The 25,667-nt window shown below is 43.8% G+C and overlaps 1 pseudogene across 1 annotated transcript; it reads left to right on the top strand.

Moving 5' to 3' along the window:
• The first annotated feature begins 17,999 nt into the window (after nt 1–17,999).
• Nucleotides 18,000–24,924, top strand: LOC307229396 (A-type potassium channel modulatory protein KCNIP2-like; annotated as a pseudogene). The gene is made up of 5 exons: nt 18,000–18,119; nt 24,218–24,325; nt 24,552–24,656; nt 24,705–24,785; nt 24,877–24,924. The product of its transcript is annotated as an A-type potassium channel modulatory protein KCNIP2-like (transcript).
• Nucleotides 24,925–25,667: the final 743 nt, after the last annotated feature.

Below are 25,667 nucleotides of genomic sequence, written 5' to 3'. Positions count from 1 at the left end.
TTTTAATTATTTCATTTTTGGTAAATTAATTTATATAATAAATTGCTAAAAATTTGATGTGTGATCTACATGTCTACGCGCGCATCCATCCATCCATCCAGATGGAACCTGAGCCTTCAACACCCCACCCCGTCTTCTCCTTTCAGATTGGAGCTATCTGCCCACTAAAAAAACGCAGAAGCCCCGTAGATCTGCTTTTTCTCCGTGCGCCACTCCGTGCCCCGTGCTCAGAATCTCCACTGCCCCGGTGCCCCGCCCGGTGGTGAGGAGCCCGGTGGTGAGCAGCCCGGTGGTGAGCAGCCCGGTGGTGAGCAGCCCAATACTGACCATGTGAGTACCTACACGTCACATAAATTCCCACCTCAGAGGAAAACAAACGTTAACTCTTCCGTGGTTATGCTTCTCCCCCTGGCAGGAACCAGGATCCCGGTGTGATCGTCTCTGACCAAAACCAGTTGCCGGTTGACCTGGACAGCCCGGCGGCGGTGTTCCACGGTCCCCAGCAGGACTCGAGCCAGTCGTGGAGGCCAGACTGGACCTCCATCTGCCAGGCCCTTGCTATGGAGCTGGGCTCCGAGACCGGGCGGATGGTGAATCTGCCAGAATCATCACCGCTGGTGGACCCGGACATCATGGAGGCGGTCAACAGTCCCCAGCAGGAGCAGAGCCAGTCGTGGAGGCCAGACTGGACCTCCATCTGCCAGGCCCTAAATAAAATGTCCAATTTTACATTTGTCCAATAAATAGTCTCGGATATTCTTTGTTTTTGCATTATTTATAGTGCAGTTTTAGCATGTTCTGTTTGTTCCCCGAATGATATAATGCTGGTTATAAAGTGGTTGTGCTCCCAACATCCTGAAATAATTGCGATTGAGGAAACGACGCCGAGATTGGCCACCTGGTGGCGCTAAAAAAAGACATGTCCTACTTTCCAGTTATAGACGTTTGCAGATACTGTATCCACTTTTTACTGTTGCTTAAATAGATGTTAATTTAGTTTAGCTTTGAAAGCGCTTGGTAACGTGTGGCGCAGCCTGCTTCGAGCCTGACGTCACCATCGTCCCCTTTTGACGTCACTAAGCCACGCCGTGACGCTGTCCAGTCACAACACGTAATCTGGGAGTGAACTGGTTGAGCTCAGCCCCAGTCTACTTTACTGCCCATTTGTCAACATGTGATGAATGTAACAGTGAATTTGCACTTAATTTAAAGCGTTTAAGTAGTTGCTCTTTATTATATTATTCTTTATTATAGGCGAGTCTGTTGTCATAACATGAATGAGGAAAGTAATTGCAGGGGTTAACAACGACGGCAGCGAGGGTAGTGTCGTTCGACGCAGAGAAAGTAACGTTCCACACGCCAGGCTTTGTGACGCCCGTGGGATACAGAGTATGTCCGTTTCCGGAATAAATGGCGCGAATTGCGTGAATGGTGAGGTGACGTCGGTGTCAGGGTTGGTGGTCGGCGTAGCGCGAGAGTGCATGTCATACCAGATCCATGGCGCAACTATCATTACAGTGATTATAAACAAAATGGTTAGCGCTGGGAGACCATGAGGAGCGGCCGCTCAATTTTAAACATATCTCCCTGCTTTGAATAACAGAATGGGTGGCGCCCGAGTCCACCAGAAAGGTGAGGTTTATCATTTACTATGCACGTTACGGGAGGCATTTTCTGATATGCCGAGGAGTCACAGATGGCATATGTGCTCACCGGGTTGGAGGGGGAGTTTTCTAATAATGCAATTTTCTGACGTAGCAAAGCAGGCAGCGTATCAGTGTCAAGCGCATCTTCATTGCATAGTGTAGGTGCGGTGTGTGTGTGTGTGTGTTTGTACGTTACCCGCCCGTGGAAACCTCATCCATCGTGACGGCAGGAGATCAGTCGGATCCGAATGGGGCCGACTGGGCGTGCTGGTTGGGGTTGGGGTAAGGCCGTTGGCGTCGACCTGGTTCGGGGCAGTCCCTGGAGCAATGTCCGTTTTTCCTGCAATTAAAGCAGCGGTCGCGGTCGCCGTCACCTTGGTTTGGTGTTCTCCGAGCTGGGGGTGGGCCCTCACGTCCGCGGCAGCTTCGGTCGCGCTCCCGTCCGAAGCGATGTCGTTCGCGCTCTCGTCCTCTGTCTCGTCCTTGTCCCTGGAAAGGTGGGGTGCTCAGCGATGCCGAGGCGAGGTGGGCATGGAGTGAGGCCAACTCGTGTTTGTCTTTGGCCTTTTTTTCTCCCTCCTTTTCCTTGGCCTCCGCGTGTTTGGCGTGACGCAGGATGTCTGGCAGTCGGTTATCTCTCCACCCGCCTATCAAACTGTCCGTGAGTCGTTTCAGGAGGGGCGGTCGGAGCCCGTCCCAGAATGCCACTTTGACGATGGTTTCGAACACGGATTCCTCACCACCATCGAACGTGGGAGGACAAAATTGTACTGAGAAGGACGTGCAAGCGTCCAACGTGCGATGATAAAAATCAGTGACTGGTTCGTCGGGCTTTTGGAGGCAGTCTCTGATCTTTCCGAGGTCGAATCTGACCGGGAAGTTGCGTTCGATGGATCTGAGTACCGTTTCGACCCACATTTCCCACAGGCCAGTATCGTCCCAAGTCGTGGTGCGTGGTCGGAACAGGTCTGGGTTGCTTTCTTCTATATCGCGTGCGATGCGGGAGTAGTTTTCTGGCTTAAAGTGGAGGAGGAGCAGTTTTCTGAGTTCCATACCAGGTGGGCCGCCATCCACGGCACCAGACGCCAAGAAAGTACAACAGGTAGGCACGGACGTAGAGGGCGTTGACGTAGAGGGCGTGGACGCAAAGTTCTCCGCTGGTGCCGTCGGGGGTGGTGTTGGAGCGGCATGTTCATAGGGGCATGTTCATGTTCATTTCCATTCTTTGCAAATCCTTTACTGACACTTTCTTTTTCTTTCTTAACCTTTTCTCTTCCTCTGTAATCGCCTCATTCACTTTCCCTAACTGATTCATACTTAAACTTACCCTCGCGGGAAAACCGCCGTGCTCGACCCAATCTCCCACACATGACATACATTTGTCCCCATGCTTGGTTCTCATTAATGTGTTGATCGGAGAATCCCAGTCCGGTTTCTCTTTGCTCGGGGTGGACCCCATGTTTTTGAAATAGGACTGTTATTTGAAGACTCCAACCTCAAATACTTCCTTTTTCAAAACTCGTAAATTTCTAGAGGACTCTAACCTCAGTTTTTTTTACGTTTAATTATAAAAGGACTCTAACCTTCTATTTTACTCGTGGAGGACTCTAACCTTTGTTTTATTCGTGGAGGACTCTAACCTCTGTTTTACTGATGGCCCTCTAACCCGTCATGCACCGTAAGTCTGTAGCGGACTTTAACCTCTGTTTTTACGTTTAGTGTAGAAGGCCTCTAACCCTCTATTTCACTCATGGGCCTCGAACCCGTTGTATCCTCTGGGGACTTTAACCCTTTATAACTCAGATTATCCCAAGGTCCTCTATTTTATAAGTAGACACAATTTCAGAATTTTGTTCACAATCCCAATTGATCCGTGAGTATTTTACCGTGTACTGGAGGAGTTTTTGGACGTGTAGATCCCGCGGAGACGGCCAACAGCAGACGGTCCTCCCGTCCTCCAAGCAGTTGGGTAAGAGGCAGGACTGTCCTGGATGATCAGTCACTTTCTGCTGCTGGTCCGACGGTCGTCCGGGGATCCCACTTCTGACATCAAGTTTGTCGTGGTAATTTTATGTAATAAAGGATCGTGAACAAATTCTTTGTTGCGTGTATATTTATTTCAGAGGAACAGAGTTTGTCTTGGCGAAGAGAGGAGAGGGAGAGAGCGAATGGCAGGACGCAGCCTGTAGTCGAGCTCACCCGTCCTCCTGAATACAGGATGTACGTGTGTATATATGTGGTGAGATGTGTGAGACCGTTGGAGTGGGGTGATGTCACGTCTGTTGATGTCCTTGAAGTCCTTATAAGGATTTATCTTCGACTATGTATTTTGGTGTGTTCTGCTAACGGGTCACTGTGTTCCTTGTTGTGGGAATAACGCGTCCTTCCCTAAAGTACATGCTGTTCAGACACTGTTTTTCACGTATGTTATCGTAGAAGCGGACAAGGAGGATTTTGCCTGTACATAGCGCACACACCTCCTTGAGCAGCATTCATTACGTCCAGCGCCGTAAGATTCTGAAGGACCATTAAATTGACTGAAGTGAATTCCTGTTTGACTGCTCCTTCTACTAGGAATGTTGAATTAATGAACAGTAACAGCCTATAATGTACAATGTTCAGCCACATAGATGCTGTGGATACACCTACAGATGCGATTACAGAAGAAAAGAAATGCTCTGCTCCTGTCTCTGATCGTTTTATGTGTGCAGTTTTGTGGGTCAGATTGTACATGTAGATTGGCCTATCTAACATAATTGGTGCACAAGTGCCAGTCCAATTCACAGGCAGACTTGCATATGCTGTGTGTCCACATAGCCAATGGATGCCTGGAATGGTTGCTAGTCCCATAGTGTAAATGATCTCTGTTTGGGTGCATGAGACCACCACTCCCACCAGAACCTTAGGGTTACAGCTGCTAATTTCATCCGAACAAACGGATTTGTAACATAAGGGATAAATTACTTCAGCAAGTGAATGAACTACAATTGAGTAGGATAGAGCAACGGTAACAGTAGCAACTAATCTTCCCCTATACATTAGTGCAGTTAGATTGTCCTTTCGAAGGATCATAGTGAAATGCTTTTACCGTTCTTCAACATTTCGACAGAATGTATCCCTTTACGATCAATAGAATTATATATTAGGTTAGTTAAATTGATAGAGGTTGGAAATATTGTAGGCCATGCTAAGCATTTAGATTCTTCCCATGTTGTTGGTATATGCGAAAGATGGAATGGCGCTTGTACCGAGTGAGGCATTTTTGTGCACATGTAACATGAATGATTTACTCCATGTTGGTCGTTCTGTCAGTTTGACTGCTGCTGCAGCGATGAGGAGGATCTGGAGTGGTCCCAGGAATCTGGCCGAGCTCCAGCTCTTTCTCCGGGAGTCACGGATCACAACTCAGTCACCTGGTCGGAGGTCGTGCAGTGGTCCTTCAAGTGGGACTGGGTTGTGTTGACCTGGGAACATAGACAGTATTGATAGTATTGTTATAGCGCTTACCTTTGCTGGATCCCTATTTGAGAAAAAGATGTAAATTACCACGAACCAATCATTTTACCCTGGCTGGGCGTCAGGTCGATATGTCCATCATCCTGTGTTCAGCAATAATCGTAAAACACAGAATATGATCTTCTCAACTTAACTCTCTATTCCATTTTTTTTTGGCAGATGGCTTTACCATGAGGCAAAAGAATTAAATCAATTTCCTAATCCGTAAGGGAGACAATTATTGTTACATCATGAGCAACAACAGACGCATGGTTTTACCTATAAAAGAAAGCAGGATGTCATCAAATAAACACAGCAGGTTATTACAGTTAGACACAAAACACAACCGGTTGCAAAGAATGGACATTGTTTGAAGAACGGACAAATGACCAACGTACATAACAAACACCCCACTGATATTTGTCATAATTAGTTGAAAACCCTCTAGCCTAATTTTTTAATTTTTCCATCAACGTCTGGATGGGGCGAAACCACAAAGACTTCCGTTGTCAAGCAGTCATGTGATCTTCAGTAATGGGAAAAGCACAGCTGGAAGCTTCAGCATTTGACCCAATGGTCACATCCTCAAAGCTCTGCAACAGCACACAACCAATCTCCATGAGGACCAGCAGCAGCAATCAAGAAAATTATCTTCTTGGTCAAATTGCGCAAATACAAATTTCTTTCTCTGGTGTTATTCCCAAATTATTTTTTATGTGTTTTGTTTATACCTTGCAATATTGTTCCCAGCAATCCCAACAGATATATTCATTTATTATAATATAATAATTCATTATTTATTGTTTTGTTGTGTGTGTGTGTGTGTGTGTGTGTGTGTGTGTGTGTGTGTGTGTGTGTGTGTGTGTGTGTGTGTGTGTGTGTGTGTATGTGTGTGTGTGTGTGTGTGTGAAAATAATAGTTGATTTTAGTTATGATGTTTATTGTATTATATTATAAATAATAAGAAACTATATACGACTGGCCGGAAAAATTGATGATGTACTAGACCTTGGTTCCCTCTGCTGGTCCGCATGATGTACATTTTAAAAAGGTTTTTCGATACACTTAATTTTGGGTATTGGTTTTAAGTATAACATTTAATAGGTTATTTTCATGTGGGGTTACTAAATAACTTTAACAGGTTACTGTCTGTGTGTGTGTGTGTGTGTGTGTGTGTGTGTGTGTGTGTGCGCGTGCGTGCGTGTGTGTGTGTGTGTGTGTGTGCCCGTGTAATACAGTATGTCCATGTTTGTGTGCTTTGTGAAGGCTCTGGACTTTGTCAGACCAAGACTCAAAGCAGGAGCATTAAAAACACAGATTCCGTTAAAAAGGTTAAAGAGGTAAAGGGCTCAGGCAGGCAAACAAAAAGCTGGAAAAAAAAGATACTTGCATAGTTCAAAACTACAATTGCAGACAGGTAGATTCAGGCAAAAGACAAGGGCTGCAACATGATGACAAGAAGACACGATACACAGTGTGGCAAATGACTAGGCTACTGTGCAGGTCTACAGTATAAACTGTTTGGATCACGGGGATCATGTCTGCAGGCAGGTGCCAGGTCAGGTCATTGGCAAAGGTAGGAACAGAATGAGGACAACTGGTGGACAGGAGGTGAAGAGCAGGCGCTGAAATGATGGCAGAGGTTAGTGGACAGATAACCAAGATGAATTAAATGATTTTTCAAACAAATGTAGATAATTGTGACAAAGTATTGACAGAATGCTTTTCATAATAAATGTCTTCAAATATAGATCAAATGAAGAACAAGCACACTCATGGCTGTCTTGTGGTACTTCTGACACAGGCCACACTAAAGGCTTTGGCAAATGTAAGAAAATTAACATTGGCAGAAGCAGTGGGAGGTTGACCATGGCCAGTTAGACCAACGGTAAGAACAACAATCTGTTTATTTTTGAAACAGAAATTTGAAGAGCAAATTGACCAATCTATGAAGATGTTTTGATTGTTTTTCAAAAGGTAAAAATTACTTTTCTACTTGTTTTTTTTTTGTTTGTCTTTTTTTAAGTGAGAAAGATTATTAATTAAGTATGCTGCCCACCACTCCTGGCTGTGCCCCCGGAGGAAGTACAAGCCAGGATGGGTCAAATGCAGAGGATCCATTTCGCCGGCCACCATCAAAGCGTGTGTGTGTGCAAGCATGTGTTGTGTTGTAGTGTGGTGTGTTGCGTGACCAATGAAGACTGTCTTCTAACAGCGAAATACTGTAACTGTTAAAATATGTCAATATTTGAAAAAGCAAAAATGTTTTCCTTTGCTTTCATTCTTTCAAACAAAGAATTCTTGGTTATGTCATATGCTATTTGCATTTACATCTTCTTTCCTAAGTGCAGACAAAGCAATTCAAATTGCTTGCCCTGGCTTCTCAGAGTTTGTCTTTATTCATCCCCAGGCACTGCTCATGTAACCATCATTCACGGGTATCACTAAATCTGTAAAATTAAATAAGTGACCATAAAATGTAATACATCTTTTCGTCGGAAATAATGAACCAGATGTGCAATAGAGAATAATATCTCGTTATAGGCAGGGCAATGTCTATTTATAATTATTTTCAGGCTTGGTGTGTAAATCGTATCTCTGATGTTTATTTTATGAAGTCCAAATTTGAGTATAGGAACATCTGTTAATAGAGGTTGTACGCCGCCTGTTTAACCCAAAAGCATAACCGGTTTGGACATCCTATGTCCTCCTCCTTGGCTGTACTGTGCTCTAGACTCTTCTCTAAACACTCTGTTCTTCACTCCGCTCACTTTTACATCTCAACCCATCTTAAACTCCCTCCACCTCAGCCTGCACGGCTGTCTGAACAACTGGGGACGAGGGAGTGAAAGAGCAAAGACTTACTGTAACTTCTTGAGCCTGCACGGTGACGCCCCCGGGGTTCGTCCGGCCAAACGAACCGGGCGGCCCGACACTGACCCATCTATAGTAGAGACCCAGAGTCTCTCTCCTCTCCTGTGTGAGCCCAACTTGAGCTCACCCCTCCATGTGCTGTGTTTGCCACAGCAATCGCCAAGAACTTACCAGACATCATTTTTTTATCTCTTCAGGTAGCAACCCATACACTGTCAGATATCTCTTCCTTCGCTTAAATATATTGCATATGTTCCAATTTTCTGTGTTTGCTTAAATTCATTTTTTTACTCTCTTGCTCTCTCACCTATGATTAATAATCAGTCTCAGAGTGATTAGGTTGGCTTCTTGACTAAAGCAGCCAACCCATGATGATCATTAATTTTATCTTTTGCTATTAGAGATGGTGAGAAGCCCTAGTGAAATGAAAATACAAAAAAACAGTCCAAAGAAAATAATTATAAATAGACATTGCCCTGCCTATATCGAGATATTATTCTCTATTGCACATCTGGTTCATTATTTCCGATGAAAAGATGTATTACATTTTATGATCACTTGTTCCATGCCCCTTGTATCACCCCATCCATCCACCAGATGGCCCCAGTTTCTCTTCCTGCTTCCAGTCGCCTGTCTGCCAAACCCACCGCTCCTGTACCACATCCCCAATCAGCTCCCCTGTATACTGCAGCGATTCCCAACCTATGGGCCGCAGTGGGCTGCCAAATCATGGGCAAAACACATAGATTTTATTGAAAAAAACAATTATTAACTTCAAAAACTTTTTTAAATATTAAAAAAAAAAAAAAAAAAGATTTCATGGTATTTTTTCTTTTAAACCTTCAAAAATGCATCATCACGGATAGATAGGAATTTATGGTAGGACGTACTACGTCCAAGCCGGACCATGATTGACGTGCACCTGTAAATTTTTTAACTTGAGGTGATAATCAGAATGGAGAGTTGGCTAGCATCAGGCACACTGAAAAGGAAAGAAGCCATTCTTTTTCATTCTTTCATCATCCACAAGCGAAATTCCAGTGGGACATCGGACAGAATATTTGTCACTGGAATTTTTTTGGATCGGTACGGAAGACGAACCGTTGCTGCTGTGCGTGCTGTGTTCTGAGATTTTATCAAACGAAGCTCTGAAGCCATTTAAACTGTGCCGTCACCTGGAGACAAAACACCAACAGTACATGTCCAAGCCGCTTTAATTTTTTCGGTAATAAACTCAAGGCGTATCAGATGTTGCATGGCAGACACTAAACCTGATGTCTGGCTTAAGCGACGACAGTCTCAGGCCAAGATCTGGATCAACATTCATTTTATTCCTGTATTTCGTCTTTAATGTCACAAGCACTGAAAAGCCACAGTCTCACAGATACGTCGTTGGGAAAGGCATCAGCAATCGCAAGGCTCTGTCGGACAGATCAGGATACTCAGAAGCAACATGAAGCCAAAGATTCATCAGGTACTTCTGTGAGAGCGCCAGTTTCAATGCCCTGTCGAAGGAGAGATCCACAAGAGCGTCCTTCTCTTTTGCCCTCAGGCCTGCGAGGGTCTTGTCACTGTGGCTGGTGAAGGGGTTTTTGATCCAGCTGCACTGCACATCTGGGATGGGGAAGTATTCGCACAGCTTGGTCCTCAAACAATGCAGGTGCTCTTCGATATGATTGATCATGGTGACGGGAAGCCGCATTTATTCCTTTGTCAAAAAATCTGACATTCTCAAAGTTTGACCGGTCAACTTGCCTGGCCCATTCATCCATTTTTTCTTATGGTCGCTTCTATTTTATTCTGGACATTGAACATGGTCACTGCTTTTCCTTGGAGACTGAGTTTGAGTCCATAGAAGTGGCTGAAAATGTTGGGCAGGTCCCAATTGAGCCAGACACTCAAAATCACTGAAGCAATATGCGAGTTCAAACTTTGTTGAGAAAAAACACCATCACCTCATCACGCAATTCAAAAAGTCGCATCAGTACCTTCCTCCTTGAGAGCCACCGGACTTCGGTGTATAACAGAATGGTCACTGCTTATGGTCACTGCCCATCTCGTCACATACAACGGGAAATAAAGGTGATTGCAGTGGGTGGCTTTTGATGAAGTTGACTCTGACCGCCGCATCTAGGACAGTCTTTAGATCTGCAGCATTTTCTTTACAGCCAGTGCTGCTCTGTGTATACTGCAGTGGACAGATGCTACGAGTGGAGCCACAGCTTTCACTTGGGTGATGACTCCACTCTGCTGGCCCAGCATCGCATGGGCCCCGTCAGTGCTCACTCCAACACATTTGGACCAATCAATCCTGTTTGAAACTATGAACACATTCAGAATGTCAAAAATAGCCTCAGTAGTTGAACCCATCGGTAAAGATTTGCAAAACAGAAACTCTTCTTTTATATCTCCATTGTTTACATACCTTACATAGGCAAGCAGGTTTGACAGATTTGTGATGTCTGTCGATTCATCCAGTTGGAGGGCATAAAAACAACTCTCACATTCTCTGCCATCTTGTCAATCCTGCATCTGATTGAGTTATCAGACAATGAGATGAGGTTGATTGGCTTGCATGCCTTCTCTCCCAACATCAGCCCCACTATTTATTTTGTGGCAGGAAGAATTACAGTAAATTCTCCCCCATTGTATGCGGCTTACCAGCCTTGGGTGTGAGTCCGGTGACCCGATAGGATGCTTGCACTGCCTTTGCGTTCTCGGTGCCCATACATGATGTTTAGATTACTTTCTTCGGTGCCGTCCAAAAAAATAAATATTCAGTACTATACTTTCTCCGAACCTTTGTTTTTTGTTTGACAGGCGGGACTGTCCTGCCTGTCCCATGTCCCACTGGGACTTCGCTTGTGGATGTCATTCCTTTCATTCATTCATTCCTTCTTTCCTTTTCAGTTTGCCTGATGCCAGCCAACTATCCATTTTGATTATCACCTCAGGTTCAGAAATGTACAGGTGCACATCGATCCTGGTCCGGCTTGGACATAGTACACCACAGGAGCGGCTGATAGGCTGGAAATCGCTGCCATAAACTGTCCACAGACCAGGCGACCACATTAGATCAACCACTTACTCTAGAAGAACGCAGGAAAGCTCTCTTCTCTATGCCCAACAATAAGTCACCCAGATAAGATGGCTACCCAGTAGAATTCTATAAACACTTCTAGCAATTTATAGCCCCATTGTTTATTAGAATGGTTACAGAGATTAAGTCAACCTCCATCATGCCTCCGCACATGAAAACTGCTCTCGGTTTTGCTCAAACCCAATAAGTACCCAGCCCTCACTTGCAGTTATAGACCCATAAGCCAAATGAAGTGTGATTTCAAGATTATTAGTAAAACACTAACGAACAGAATTTAAAAAGTAATTCCATTTATAATTCACCCAGACCAAACAGGTTTTGTCAAGGGAAGAAAGCAGAAACCAGAAACTTCCCTTAACCATCACAACAGGCAACATTAGGTACCTTGGTATTGATATCTCCGCCAATCTGTCAGATTTGTTTACCCTTAACTACAACCAGAGCAACAATTGGGCCATGGATGGCGAGACATTGAACAAACAGAATGTCAGGATTTATCAATATCTGATCTCCCATTCCTCACTGAATCACTAAGAAAACATTGCTTTAAAAACCCATTCATCGCAACGACTCTGTCAGCTGGTGGTGATTCCTCAAACTCAGTGGTCACTGTCTCCAAAACAATTCACTCTAATCAGGCACAGCCTGGATTTTCTGGCCAAAAACTGACCAATAATCTTTAGGTCTTGGAAAAGACAAGGCCTTACTCATCTGGAACACATTTTTGAAACCAATTTGCTTATATCCTTCCCAACCTTAACCCACAAGTATAAAGTCGGTGGCCAGTTTCCTGCAATTCTTTAAACTACAGCAGTCTCTTAATATAAAAATCAATTTTACGAACAACATCCTACAACCACCTCCGATAAATGAACATCTTACTCATGAAGGTCATTTTAAAATCCCTTTTCAAAAATATACAAACTTTGATTAAAAACAGATGACACTTTTTCTTTATCTACCATGGAATGGGAAAGAAACCTTGCTGTTTCGACGAATATCTATGACCCCCCTTTTCTTTGACCCCCAATTCCAAAATGCAACTCATCCAATATAAGAATCTGCACAGAGCTCATATCACCAAACACAAAAAGTTCAAAATTGGTTTTATGGATAAAGACGTTTGTTCTCACTGTTTCCTTGTATACCAGAGATGACTTCTTTCATGCCATATGGCTCTGCCCACCTATCCAAACATTCTGGACCAACATCACCAAGAAGCTATCAACCCTTCTGGGTCACAGGATTCCAGTCTCCCCATCTGTATGTCTCGTCTGTGACCTCTCCTCAGTTGACCCACCACTTAAACACCACCAACCCATTTTGATCGCCTTAACAATTGGCAAGTAAATAATATTACTCAATTGGAAAAACAGAGATAATCTAGCCACATCCCAATGGTTACATTTATTAATAGAATACATCTCAATGGAAAAACTATTGGCAATAAAATTCATTTAATGAAATATGGGCTACTTTTATCGCTGCCATAACTCCATTCATTAATACTTGAGTCTTCCTAAGTCGGTGCAATGTCATGGGGTTTTGGGGCATGTGGGGGTTCCTCGGGTCTCACTGGGGCCCTGCGGTTTGGTGGGTGCCCGGCGGCTGTGGTGACGTCCGTGGCGCTTAGTCCTGTAGCCGCGGGGGGGTTCCGGGCCCCACGGGGGTGTTAGCGGGGCTAGGTGGTAGCGCCCGCTCTTATCCCTGGGTTGAGCTGGCCGGTCTCCTTGGGTGGGGGGCAGCGCTCCTGGGGGTGCCTGCAGCTGGCCTCCGTGGGTTGGTTTGAGGCATGGTGGCAGGTTTGGGGCTCTGGTCAGGGAAGGGGGTGCTGGTTGCGGGTTTCGGTCTTGGCCCCGTGGTCGGTGTGCCACTGGGGTCCCCCACCTTGTGCGTCCCATGGGGGGTGTTCCATCTGGTCCTATGAACCGGGTGGGGACCTGATTCTGGCTGGGTGTGCTCGCCGCAGGGGTCCCCATGTGGTCTTCGGTGGGGGGCGGACACTGCCCGGCCTGCTGCATCCCAGCTTTGATCTGGTTACGCTTCGCCTATCTCTCACAGTGCCAAAACTCATACTCATGCTCAGCACATACACCACACAATAGGCCTAGGGTTTACGGCACGGGTGGGGTGTGAGCTATGTGGGTACGGATGTGGGGGGCGGCTTTAATCTTGCCCGTCATGCTCCTGCCCTGACATGCTTCTAATCCGTCCCGAAATGTTAATAACACTCATATTGGCTTAGAACACATACAATCACACACAAATCTTACTCCGAACAACACTCCACCAGACCTTGGTCTGTGGGGTGCGAGTGACTCTGGTTCAACTTGCTTGGAGGACTCGTCCCCCCACACCCCGCAATTTTAACTGCAGTTGCCAACAGCAACTGGTGGATTGGTATGGGGGTGTGGTTGGCCTGGTGGGCTGGGGGGCCCCGCCGGCAGGGTGCCCCCTCGAGCCTGGTGATTTCTGGCATGCTGCAACCTGGCGGGGGTGCAGAGAGCGCCGCCGGTGGCCCCCAAGGGGCCCCTAGGGGGATGCTTGCTGGTGTGGGTTGGGGTGTGGGGGTGGCTGTCGGCCTTGCTCCCGCTGCATGCCTTCCCTGTGGTGGGTGCCCCGGTTGCCGGGGGTCGTGGACAGCCCATATATCTGCCGACCTGATGGCCTATGCTGAGCACACTCGGCTATGTGGTGGGGCACTTGGGGCTCGCGGCTTAATGGGGCGTCTGGTCGACTGTGGTGGGTGGGCCATGCCCCTGTGCCGGGCACGGGTGGGTGGGTGTGCCTGCAGGGCCGGCGGTTCGAGCGGGGTGTCGGTCTTGTTTGTTTTTTTATGTTTGTTTTTCCGTGTACATTCTGTGTAGTTGTTTGGTGCTATGTTTACCCGTGGTGATTCTTCCCCTCTTGGGTTAGTGATTAGTCGTTTATAGACCCAAACATGATAAAATAGTTCCCCAAAGAGGGGGATTGGTGGCAGTTCTGTGTAACAAAAAACTGTGCTCTTGTCATTCTACAGGCCGTGCACAGGACAGAGTTATTGTAACAGTTGTTGACGATAAAATAATTAATAAAGAGTTGCATTGCAGGTTGAGAACATGAACTCCACTTGCAGACTAACTCTGTCCTAGAAGCAATGTCATACAAATACTCTGTATGCCCAGCATGCTGACAGGTTAAAAAAAAAAAAAACAGGTTTAAAAAAAAATTAAAATAAAAAATTTAAAATATACAGCAGATAAAAAAATAATTGTTCCCTCTCACATGGGAGGGGAGCACAGCAACTACAATTTCAGTTTCCTTCCTTTTCCACTGTGATGTCAGCTGCAAAACAAATTAACAACTTGTCAATTCATCAAATAATCCCATCAGTCTTACTATGTTTATGATAAATGACACAAAACTAAATATAATTTATATTCGCGTGTTGCGTAAGTAAGTAAGTAAGTAAAAATGTATTTATACAGCACCGTTCCAGCATTAAATGCAACTCAAAGTGCTGTACAACAGCGCATTAGAAAGTAAAAGATTTAACCAATAATGAAACTCAAAAACATTAATCAGAGAATAAAAGATTAAAAGCAGCCATTAATCATATACAATCAAGCCATTAATCATAAGAATTAGAAGATTCAAAATCAAAAACATTAATCATAAGAATTAGAAGATTAAAAAGAAGCCAAAGCACAGTTTCTAGTCTACTAATTTAGACACCTAAAGATTTTTGGCCTATACATATATTTTAAAACAACAAACTGTCCCTCAGTCTGTGTCTAGTCTCCTTCATTGGAATGTCAGCTGACCTCAGCCCTGTCTCTCCACAGCTACAACTAGAGTACCGTAGAGTTACAAAGTGCTAATAAAACAATAAAAGTCTAGGCAGGCCTACTAGGTACAGTAGGTACAGCAATAAAACAGTAGGTACAGCCGACAAGAAATAGCAGTGCAGTGGAAATAGCAGTGCAGTGGAAATAGCAGTGCAGGAGAGCTCTAGTTGTGGGCTAGAGTGAATAGATGCATTTTTAGTTTTCTTTTAAAGATGGCAAACGAGCCGGCTTTCCTAATATCTATAGGTAGTGCATTCCAAAGCTTTGGGGCACAAGTTTCGAAGGCTGCACTCCCGATTTTCTTCTGTGTATTACTTGGTGCTTCTAACAGGCCAGCAGTAGATGATCGTAGCTCTCTTGGGGGCACATAGTTAGTAAGGGAGTTGGTGATGTATTCTGGTCCTGCGTGTCAATATATAACCAAAAAATAGCTCTGCAGCTAGCCTAAATGACCTTCGCCCTGTTGCACTCACCCCCGCCATCATGAAGTGCTTGGAGAGGCTGGTCACGGCTCACCTCAAATCCTGCCTACCTCCCACACTGGCCCCCTCCAATTTGCCTACCGCCAGAACAGGTGCACAGAGGGCAAATTATTTGCGGATGTCTGTTTATAATAAAATATACTCTCCCAACATTTTCAATTTCATTCTGTATGTAGTTGCCACAGATAAGTGGATATGTAGCGAGATGGCAATTTGGTCACCGATGGTTTGTTCATGTTTTTAATTATAGATTTAGTGCTTAAATCTGAGGTTATGTTTGTTTGGCCAATAAGTGATTCTGGCCTGTAATGGGATGTAATACCCAGTAAGAAAAAGTTGATTAATTTGTTCAGCCTGTGCATATAATTGTAAACACAAGGTATTGATAACGGATGAACAATATGTAATTGACACCTGAGGAACTGATGCCGGATGACTTAAAACCAGTTTTAAGTCATTCTGATATCCATGAAATGAATAAACACTTCCACATCAGCCACTGTGTTACTCTATGTATTTATTGCCAATTGCTGCAAAAGCATGTTCCGAGTGACAGTACTGAAATGATACAGCTTTAAATCAAGGTTATTATTTTGATCACATTATGACCCTTCAAACCAACTGTTTTGTGTACATAGTCAAAAGAGTACGGCCCTCCAGCTTGACTAATAGAAACAGGTGTGCACAATGTGAGGCTGGAAGACGCCGACGGAGAACAGTTCTTAAACGTTCAACGTTAACACTGGTCGTCTAGGTTTGCCTATCATTTTATCTGAGTTTGCCTCTGTTGGTTTGGTTTTGGTTATTGCAAAGGGATATTTTTGTTGATTTTTAAATTGTTGATTTGCTTTGGTTAACCGCACGAGCCAGTCGACATCACGCCAGCCTGACGAGCCCTGTACGTCAAGCAAAATGAATAACTTGGAAGATAACGCCTTGGAAATGTCTATATCTACACGGAGTCTAAAGTGTGGCTTTTGGAAAACAGGAAGAAGGAAGACGCAACAAAGGTGAGAACTTTCGTCGTGGACAACGGCCTATATTGGAGTAACTGGATCCCGTTGTAGTATTGAATACGTTTGGAAAACAAATACGAACAGACGTGAATCTGGAGTTTACTGAATCTGACTTAAAATATGAATGGCTCAGGACTTGTGCCGTATCATGTGGGTATTGCAGTCGTTGAAAGTCTAATGCTTGAAGTGGATCATTTGTAATGAATATTGTGTTAAAAGCGTAAACACAACCTAGAGTGTTCCATGTTTTTTTAGAGTGCCTCTAGAAAACATGGTGCGTTGGTCAATACATCCATTTGTCCTGTTGGCGGAATCAAGCCGCCTATAAAAGTGCAATTTGTGGAAGGACAGCTGTTTATTTGTGGATATTTAATGACACTTTAGTGAAAATGTCGACATTTTCCATTCCTGTGGAAAATGATGATGGCAAGCAAAAGAGAACTCATAAGCCTTCAGAAAAGGCTTTAGAAATAAAATTTGCTAAGTTAGTTAACAAAAGAACAGCTAAATTCAGTCAGCTTACAGCAAAAAAAAAAGAACCATATTGATTCACTTATGATTGTAGTACTTCAGTAACCATTCCATAATCAATGTTTTGGGGGTTTTCAAGAGAAAGAAGAAAAGAAGAAACAGTCTTTATTTATCACGCAACACACCACACTACAACACATGCTTGCACACACACACACGCACATGCTTTGATGGTGGCCGGTGAAATGGATTCTCTGCTTTTGACCCATAACCCATTCAACATTACATTACATTTAGTCATTTAGCAGACGCTTTTATCCAAAGCGACTTACAATTGTTCAAACACCGACGGACGCAGCCATCAGGAGCAATTAGGGGTTAATTGTCTTGCTCAAGGACACTACAGCATGCTAGCAGGAGGAGCCTGGGATCGAATCAGCAACCTTTAGATCACTAGACCACCAGCTCTACCTCCTGAGCTACCATCCCCACCAAAATACTACCCAAGGAATTTTTCACACATGCAGCACTCTGTGCAGGAAATGCTCTCGGAGCAAGAACGAGAGGGACCCTCTGAGCTGGTATCTCCCCAAGACTGAATATTTCAATGAATTTCAACATGTTATGAAGACATGGATTGCCACAGCAGCCTCTTATAGGCATGAGCCTCCTCCCAAACAGGGCTCAGATATATCAAGTCCAGATGAAGTGGTATCAGTTGGCCTTGGATTTGCAGGAAGGGTTCTAGAAGCTATACTAGTGGCTGAAATAGATCTTCTACAGCTTCATCAGCTTGAAGAAAGGCTGAGAGCGGCCCTCGTGGCACGGGCCGCTGTTTACAACAGAAACAAACGCTTGAAAAAGCAAGAAACTGCCATAAAGGCCATAAAGGCAAATCTCGGAGCTGAAAAGGAAAAGCTTCAGCTTCAAACTGATATTTATTCTGCAACAGCCCAAAATTAATAAAAACTTTGGAAGCCTTTAAGGATAATAACTGTGATCCTGACATATTTTGTGAAAGAGCATTATGATACTGGTAGTGAAGAAATGATGCTCATGATGATGAAGATGACGATGAAGGTAATACCATGGCCCAGGAGAACCAAAAGGTCTCCATGGACTCCAAATTAAAGGTCAACTCCAGGCCACGGTGCCCCCAGTGGTCAAGTCCAAAGAATGCAACCGAGGCCCACAAAGGCCACAAGAGCGTCAGTATTACTCCAGCTAGTGGTGTGCGATATGACAATTTTAAATCGTGAACGATTACAGTGTCTCCACGATCTGCCTTTTACAGGGACATTTTTACTATCGCGCAACAGTGCACATTCTATCAGTTGCAGTTCTATGGCTCACACACACATCCAAAGTTGTCTTCTCAGCCAAATCTTAATCACACTTTTTTGCTCGTCTGTGATTTGTAAACGAGGAGGTGCCAGAATGCTAATCCAGGTCGGTGGCAAAAAAATAAAAATAAAAAGACAAAAAAGACAGGGAACGTGTGCACGGAGCGCACAAACGGGAGGTTCAATTAGTAAACAGAAATGAATAAGTTAGAGTCTAAAATAAAACTATTTCTATTTGTTTTGTTTGGAGAAACGGGGAATGCAGACTAGAGGGCACAAATCACCAGACATGTGACCAAGTCCCTCTTATCCAAGTCACAGGTAAGTCTCAAGTCATTTGGTCCAAGTCTCAAGCAAGTCCCAAGTCTTTTTTCCTTGGTCAAGTCAAGTCCTTAGTTAAGGCAATTCAAGTCCCAAGTCAAGTCATTTTTTTCCCCAAGATACTCCAGTCCTACCTGCAGTATCCACTCTTTATAAAGAGAGAGACCAGGTATTTAGTACCTGTCTATTAATGATATTATTGGCCAATCTAACCTGTTCAAAAAGTATGACAATGAATTGAATTTGTATTGTTACTGTTGATATTCACTGAAATAAATGTCATCAAACAAAAAGCAAATAACTTCATAGAAGCTTAGAGTTCTTAATTTCTTGACTTCTCAGTCAACCCCCCCCCGCCACATCACTTTTCAACAGTGAAATACTGACAGGCAGACTCCAATATCAAACTGTGAACATTCCGCCCCAGTTGGTCTGTCTGCCTGTTTGCAGAACATCTCAAAAAGTTATAAACAGATTTGCACAAATTGATTTGATTGAATGAAATATTTGAATTCGAAGGTGGTGACTCTTGGCACAGTCGCAGTGTGTGTGTGTGTGTGTGTGTGTGTGTGTGTGTGTGTGTGTAACCAGTGGTAACAAGTGCTTCTCATGGAAAAAACGTCAGGCAGCGAGGAGCTTGATTGACAGGGTGATAATCTAATCTTGACAATGCCCACTGTGCGTGTGCATAAAAATGTGAACATTGAACATTTTTATATTTAACACTGGGGCTGTGCGATATGATGATAACATAAGACCATAGAAAATTTGTATCGTCTAAATATATTTTTGGAGCCCGACAGATCCCACATTTTTAAGTCCGATGCTGGTTACCGATATTTTGTCAAAGTGCAGAATTTTTAAATCAATTTGAAAAATGAATATTTTATTAAAGTTTCTATATTTGAGAACATTTAACTTAGAACCAATTAAACAAATGCAAATAAATTTGCAAAGAATTTTTTGATAGATAAAAGCAAATGTAAAAGATAATATAACATTTAATTTAATTTTATTTTTTCCGAGTTTCCCATAAATGCAGCATCCGTTAGTGTTTGGAGAGCCGTGTCTAAATGCGAGTGTAAACAAGCAGGGATAGGTTTATAATGCCTAGTTGGACTTCTGTGGTTATTTTAGGGAGCAACTTATAAGTAGTGTAAAACAGACAAGTACAGTACATAAATAAACGGTCTTTTTTTTGTTGATTATAGTTATTTAAAAATCAGGACACATCGGTTGCATAACTCCCGATGCCGATGTGGTCAAAAAAGTCAAACGGGCTTTTGTACCGTTTCTATCACTATGTCTCTTTACAGCAATATGTGACGTCATTTGGAATCATTGTGCTTTATGTTATCTGTATGTGGAAGCGAATGTAAACAAACATGGAGGAGCGTGGGCTTCGGACCGCTCACAAAACACCATCCATTGTTTACAACTTTCTAAACAACAACTTGTGTTTGATAAAGAAATCTCACACGGCAGCACCATTCATGTGTTACTACAATCTTTGGCCATCGTCTTCTGAGCCGGGACAACATAAGGTCTGGGGGACCACCGAGCTCAACCAAAGTACCCTTTTGTCTGCCGATCGGTTTCAGTGAATGAAAGTGAACACAAACAAGCCACTCAAGTCACGAGTCTTTACCTCCCAAGTCCAAGTCGACTGTCAAGTCATTGATTTTCGCTGTTCAAAAGCCCTGTGTACTCTGTGCAGGAGGGCGTAGCCCCGAAACCTGGACGAAAAAAACAAGAAAAATCTCACAAAGAAAAGATTGACTGTTTGAAAGCGCAAGGAATGTGTTTCGGCTGTCTGACAAAAAGGACACCTAAGCGAAGGCTGTCAAAAGAGAAGGAAATGTGAAGTGTGTTTATCAAAACACCCGACGATCTTGCACATATACAAGAAAAGGAGTGAACAAAAAGACAATTCTGACAAAGACACACACCCAACTTCCGTAAGTAGTGCATTCGTTTCCCCGGATGGTCGCAACCCCATAGCGGCTGGTGATCAACAAACCTCAGGGGTTATAGTCCAAGTAAAGTAATCAAACTCAAACAAGACTATTCAGACTTGTGCTTTTTTGGATGAGGGAAGCACTGCAAACGTCTGCACTCAAGCACTTCAACCACTATTTCATGCCAAAGTGGTGGAAATAGTCAAAAGAATATTGCCAGCTAGTGGTGATCTGGGTGGTGACCTCTGGCGGTGCGAGGCTGGAGGACACCAAGGAAAGACAATTCTTCAACCGCATAACGTTAACCCTTCAACGTAAACATAGACACCTTGTCATTTTATTTGCGTTCGCCCCCTGATTTCATCATTTTCATTATTGCGAAGGGCATCTTGGAGCAGTCGGTCGCAAGTCGATACAAATTTTCACGACTATCGCTGCTCGTATCTTGGGTTAGTCGTAAGTAGATGCAGTCGTAAGTCGAGGTACCACTGTACCTTGTTCTTTGTTTTCAGAAAGTCTTGGTCTTCTCTCTGACCTTGCACGTGCGCGCAAAATCATCCAGTCTCGCGAGCTTCTTGTGCTGAAAGCCAATCTTTTTCACATCCCACCCGCTCTTCTCCGTAATCCCCCGGGTCATGCTATTTCTAGTGGAATTCTGTTCAATAACAACTTTTGTTAGTGAAGCTAGTATAAAGTAATTTAAGTATTCAATGTAGTGAATTATTGTGCCTACAACTGTATGGATAACAGCTGCGTCTTCAAGTCGTGCTTAGCTCCACTGTGTTCATCTCTGTTTCGCACCTCTTTGAGAGCTTTGCATAAAAGGGACATCTTCCACGACGTCCAAGGTCACCTGCCATAGAAGCTCAGAACCTTGATAATAGGAACGACAAGCTGGACATAAATACATACACGAAGAAGAGGAGGTTAACTCACCCAGGAGTAGGCCTGACCACAGAGCAGCCTGAGGCAGAAAGTACTTGAGAAACATGGCGATAAAGTTTAGGGCGGAAGCAGACATTTGGCTCTCCATCTTTGTCCAACGCTGCCTGCTGGATTACATTCTTACGTTTTTTTGCACAGGTCCTTTTGCGTTTTTCATCACATGGCTCAGACACCTACGTGTACTGTAGGATAGGAAGTGCAAGTGCATGCTCCTTTGATTGTCCTGCCACAATGTAGTAATACTGTGTTAGTAGTTCATTGAGACTCAGGCCACACAGGCTCTGAGCAACTGACTGCATTAAAACTACAGAGCCATCGAACCTTTGGCCCATGTAATTTGACACAGTCTGTGACGGAGCCAAGAAAGTAGGATACTGATGTTGTGTTGTGGTCACGGGTAAGAACAGGGACACGGGAGCACCGTTTCACTGGATTCTTCCCAACCAGTTCTAGAAATATTAAAAAAGTGGGCGCTCTCATTTAGCCTTTTTAATGATGCTTCCAGTGGCACCTAGGTAGACAATGTCCTCGTTCGATCTTTTGCGGAATAAATGAATGAAAATGAGTCCCAGACTCAGCGAGATTTATGCACAGCACAGAATTGAAATACAGAATTTAAAACATTAAAATTCTATGTCTACATTAAATGTATCAGACATAGAAATGTATCATCCCATAGCAAAGCCATGTGGTCGAATCGTTGAGTAAACATGCCTGCCTCGCATTCATGAAAGACTGTTGCAAGAACCAGAGCTAACTCTTAATAAAACTCCTACCTGAGCCCGAAGGATTGGAACCGCCAGGGCTGATGCAAAAACGTTCGCGGATGGTGAAACGAAACATGTGAATGCAGCGTACAGGCGAGGGAATAAGATGTCAGGAAATCAAAAATTCAGTGTTTAAAAACAATGTGTTGCCAATCAACAGATGTGTTACAGATGTGGTTCTCCAAGTCATCTCGCCGATGACCAGTCCTGCCCTGCGAAAGACTGCAAGTGCAAAACGTGTGGGGGAAATTGGGCATTTCTCCTGAGTACGCAAACCATCTAAAAGCTGTAAGAATCCGGTGATTCAAAAAGAAATACACACATACATACATACATACACACACACACACACATACACTACTCACAAAAAGTAAAGGATATTTGGCTTTCGGGTGAAATTTATGGAAAATGTAAAAAGTTCACGCTACAGTGATATATCATGAAAGTAGGGCATTTAAGTAGAAGCAGGCAATGGTGATTTCCTCATCTCAAACAATTTATTGAAACAAAAGCCAACAACAGTGGTGGGTTTACCACAACAAAAAATGTCAATGTCTCAATAACTTGTCATGTGCCCTTGAGTATCAATTACAGCTTGACAACGACGTCTCATGCTGTTCACAAGTCGACTTATTGTCTGCTGAGGCGTGGCCCCCCACTCTTCTTGAAGGGCGGCCCTCGGATCATTGAGGTTCTGGAGTACAGAGTTACGAGCCTCTACACGGCGACTCAGCTGATCCCATAGGTTTTCTATGGGATTCAGGTCTGGAGAAAGTGCAGGCCACTCCATTTGAGGTGCCCCAGTCTCCAGCAGCCGTTCCCTTATGATGCCACCTCCATGAGCTGGAGCATTGTCGTCCATGAAGATGAAATGAGGCCTGTGTTGTTCATGCAGGGGCACAATGACTGGATTAATGATGTTATTCAGGTAGTATGGGCTTGTCACTGTACCATTCACAAAGTGTAGGGCAGTTCTGTATTGACTAGACACACCTGCCCACACTGTAACACCACCACCACCAAAGGCTCGTCTGGTGACAACAGTGGCTGATGCATAGCGCTCTCCTTGACGTCTCCAACATCGTTGGCGGCCATCATTTCTGCTCAACGTGAATCGACTTTCATCAGAAAACAGCACTGAGGCCACTGGCCCCTCGTCCAGTGTAAATGCTCCCTGGCCCGTGCAAGACGATGATGCCTGTGCCTGGTGGTGTGGTCAGGTACCCTTGCAGGTCGTCTAGCACGCAGACCATGCTGATGTAAACGGTTTGGAATGGTCTGACGTGACACTTGGGTGCCTCTCACCTCCCTTAAATATGCCTGGAGTTGAGTGGCATCATCATCCCGTTCTGCAGGGCACTGTTCACAATGAAGCGCTCATCAGTGTGGGATGTGGCCAAAGGGACGTCCACTTCTATGCCTTTCTGTGACTCTTCCAGTCTCTGTATCTCTGTTGCATCCTGCTGATGACACTCTGTGACACTCTAAGCTCAGTGGCCACTTCCCTCTGAGAACATCCTGTTTGAAACCTGGCAATGGCGAGGTACTGTTGATCAGTTGTTAGGTGTCGTCTTGGTCTCATGATGTCAAAATGTGAACAGCATGATGAAGAGGACTGTTTACATACCAGTTCTAATTGAACCAGGAAATGTATTCGAAATGGTCAATTCATGGATCAAACACCTGTAGTGAATTTTGACGTTCAGCTCCTTGTTAGAGAACAGCAAGTTGAGCAAAAAGTACTGAAACATTGAACAGTTGGACGTGTGCATTCAAAAGTTTAGAGAAGGTTAAATTAAGTTCACCTGTAATTTTCCTAACTTTTTGTGAGTAGTGTATTTAAACGTGTATACACCGCATTCCAAATTATTATGCAAATGATATTTTTCTCTGATTTTCCTAAAAAGTCGATGCAAATGACAGTCGGTATAATTTTCAAGTCATCAACCATCAGCCATCGTACTGTTCATAGGACTTTGTGATGGGTCTGTCAATCATCCTGCGAGGCTCAGTCACCGATAAACTCAACTGGGCCTTCAACCTGTACGACCTCAACAAGGATGGATGCATCACCAAAGAGGTATTCACAACACTCTCTATAACCCCACCACCCCCTGTGTTTTTGTGTTTTGGTGTCAAAGTTGTCTGAGGTCTGTCTAGCAATGGGATATATGGTTTTTAGCCATCAAGGCCAGGGGAGGGTGCTTGGAGAAAATGTCAGTGTTGCTTCAAATGAAATGTCTTGAATGTGCCGCTCTACCACTTTTCCTCCTTTGGATGTTTTTCCCTTTCCTTGTTCTTTCCAGGAGATGATGGACATCATGCATTCCATCTATGACATGATGGGGAAGTACACGTTCCCCTGCATGAAGGACAACGCTCCCAAGGAGCACGTTGAGAACTTCTTCAGGGTAAAGCCTCTCACAAACAAACCATCTTTATGACATATTTTGAGGCAGTGGTTGGGGTTGGGTTATTTTAAAGGTTCCTTTCTTGTCGGAGTGGTCACCATCGAGGAGTTCTTAGATGCCTGTCACAAAGTCTTTTGGTTTTTATCTCATTAAGCAGCGTTACATGAACACAACTAATACATTGTGTATTTAATAACTCTTCATGCGTCTTCGTCCACAGGATGAGAACATCATGTAGTCCATGCATATGTTTGACAACGTGATCTAAAGGTTTTTTGACGATCTTCCCTTCTCCCTGGAACTTCCATGGCTCCACTCAGAGAGTGGGCAGACGAAACCTAAAGCTATGACCCCAAATTGAGCTGCATCTGGCTTACTACATAATGCATGTTGGTACTATCTACTGGTACTAACTATTTTAGCTTGGACATACTACATCGTCATGTCAGCGCTACACTTCCTTTCAGTACGTTGAGGGTTGATGACATCATTGCAGAAAAAAACTTTTACTGGTGTCTTGAGCTCGCAATGCATTGTGGGATACACTTGCCAATGTAGTGTTCAGTGTATGTGTGAAGTATAAGACAATATCATTGTTGTATACTTCACACAGACGCAAACATTTTCACGAGCATGTGTACAAACAGTTTGTTTACATTAGGGGGAAATTAAGCAATAATTGGACAGATTGTGACTGATGTTTTAGAATATTTGAGTCAAAAGTAGTATTTTACAATTCAGTGTTTACCTTTATCACGTATATTATGAATGCATGATGTTTCTGTCACAGCACAGACAGGAGGGATTTTAAAAATGTTAAAAAGTGAATATTTTGTACTTTGACATGGTAGTGATAATGTAAATGTTTTTGTACAAAGTGGAATTTGGTGCGAGGAGACCAAGCCACTTAATAATGAAAATCACAAGAAAAGCTTATTTCATGTAAGAAGAGGAAATATTGATGATGTGTCCCCTGGATAACAATATTCGGACATTTAAAGTTCCACTTTA

The sequence above is a fragment of the Zeus faber genome, assembly GCF_960531495.2.
Source record: "Zeus faber genome assembly, chromosome: 4".
Classification (NCBI taxonomy): Eukaryota; Metazoa; Chordata; class Actinopteri; order Zeiformes; family Zeidae; genus Zeus; species Zeus faber.
The sequence above is the reverse complement of the archived record's forward strand: the minus strand, read 5'-3'. Positions and strand labels throughout refer to the sequence as shown.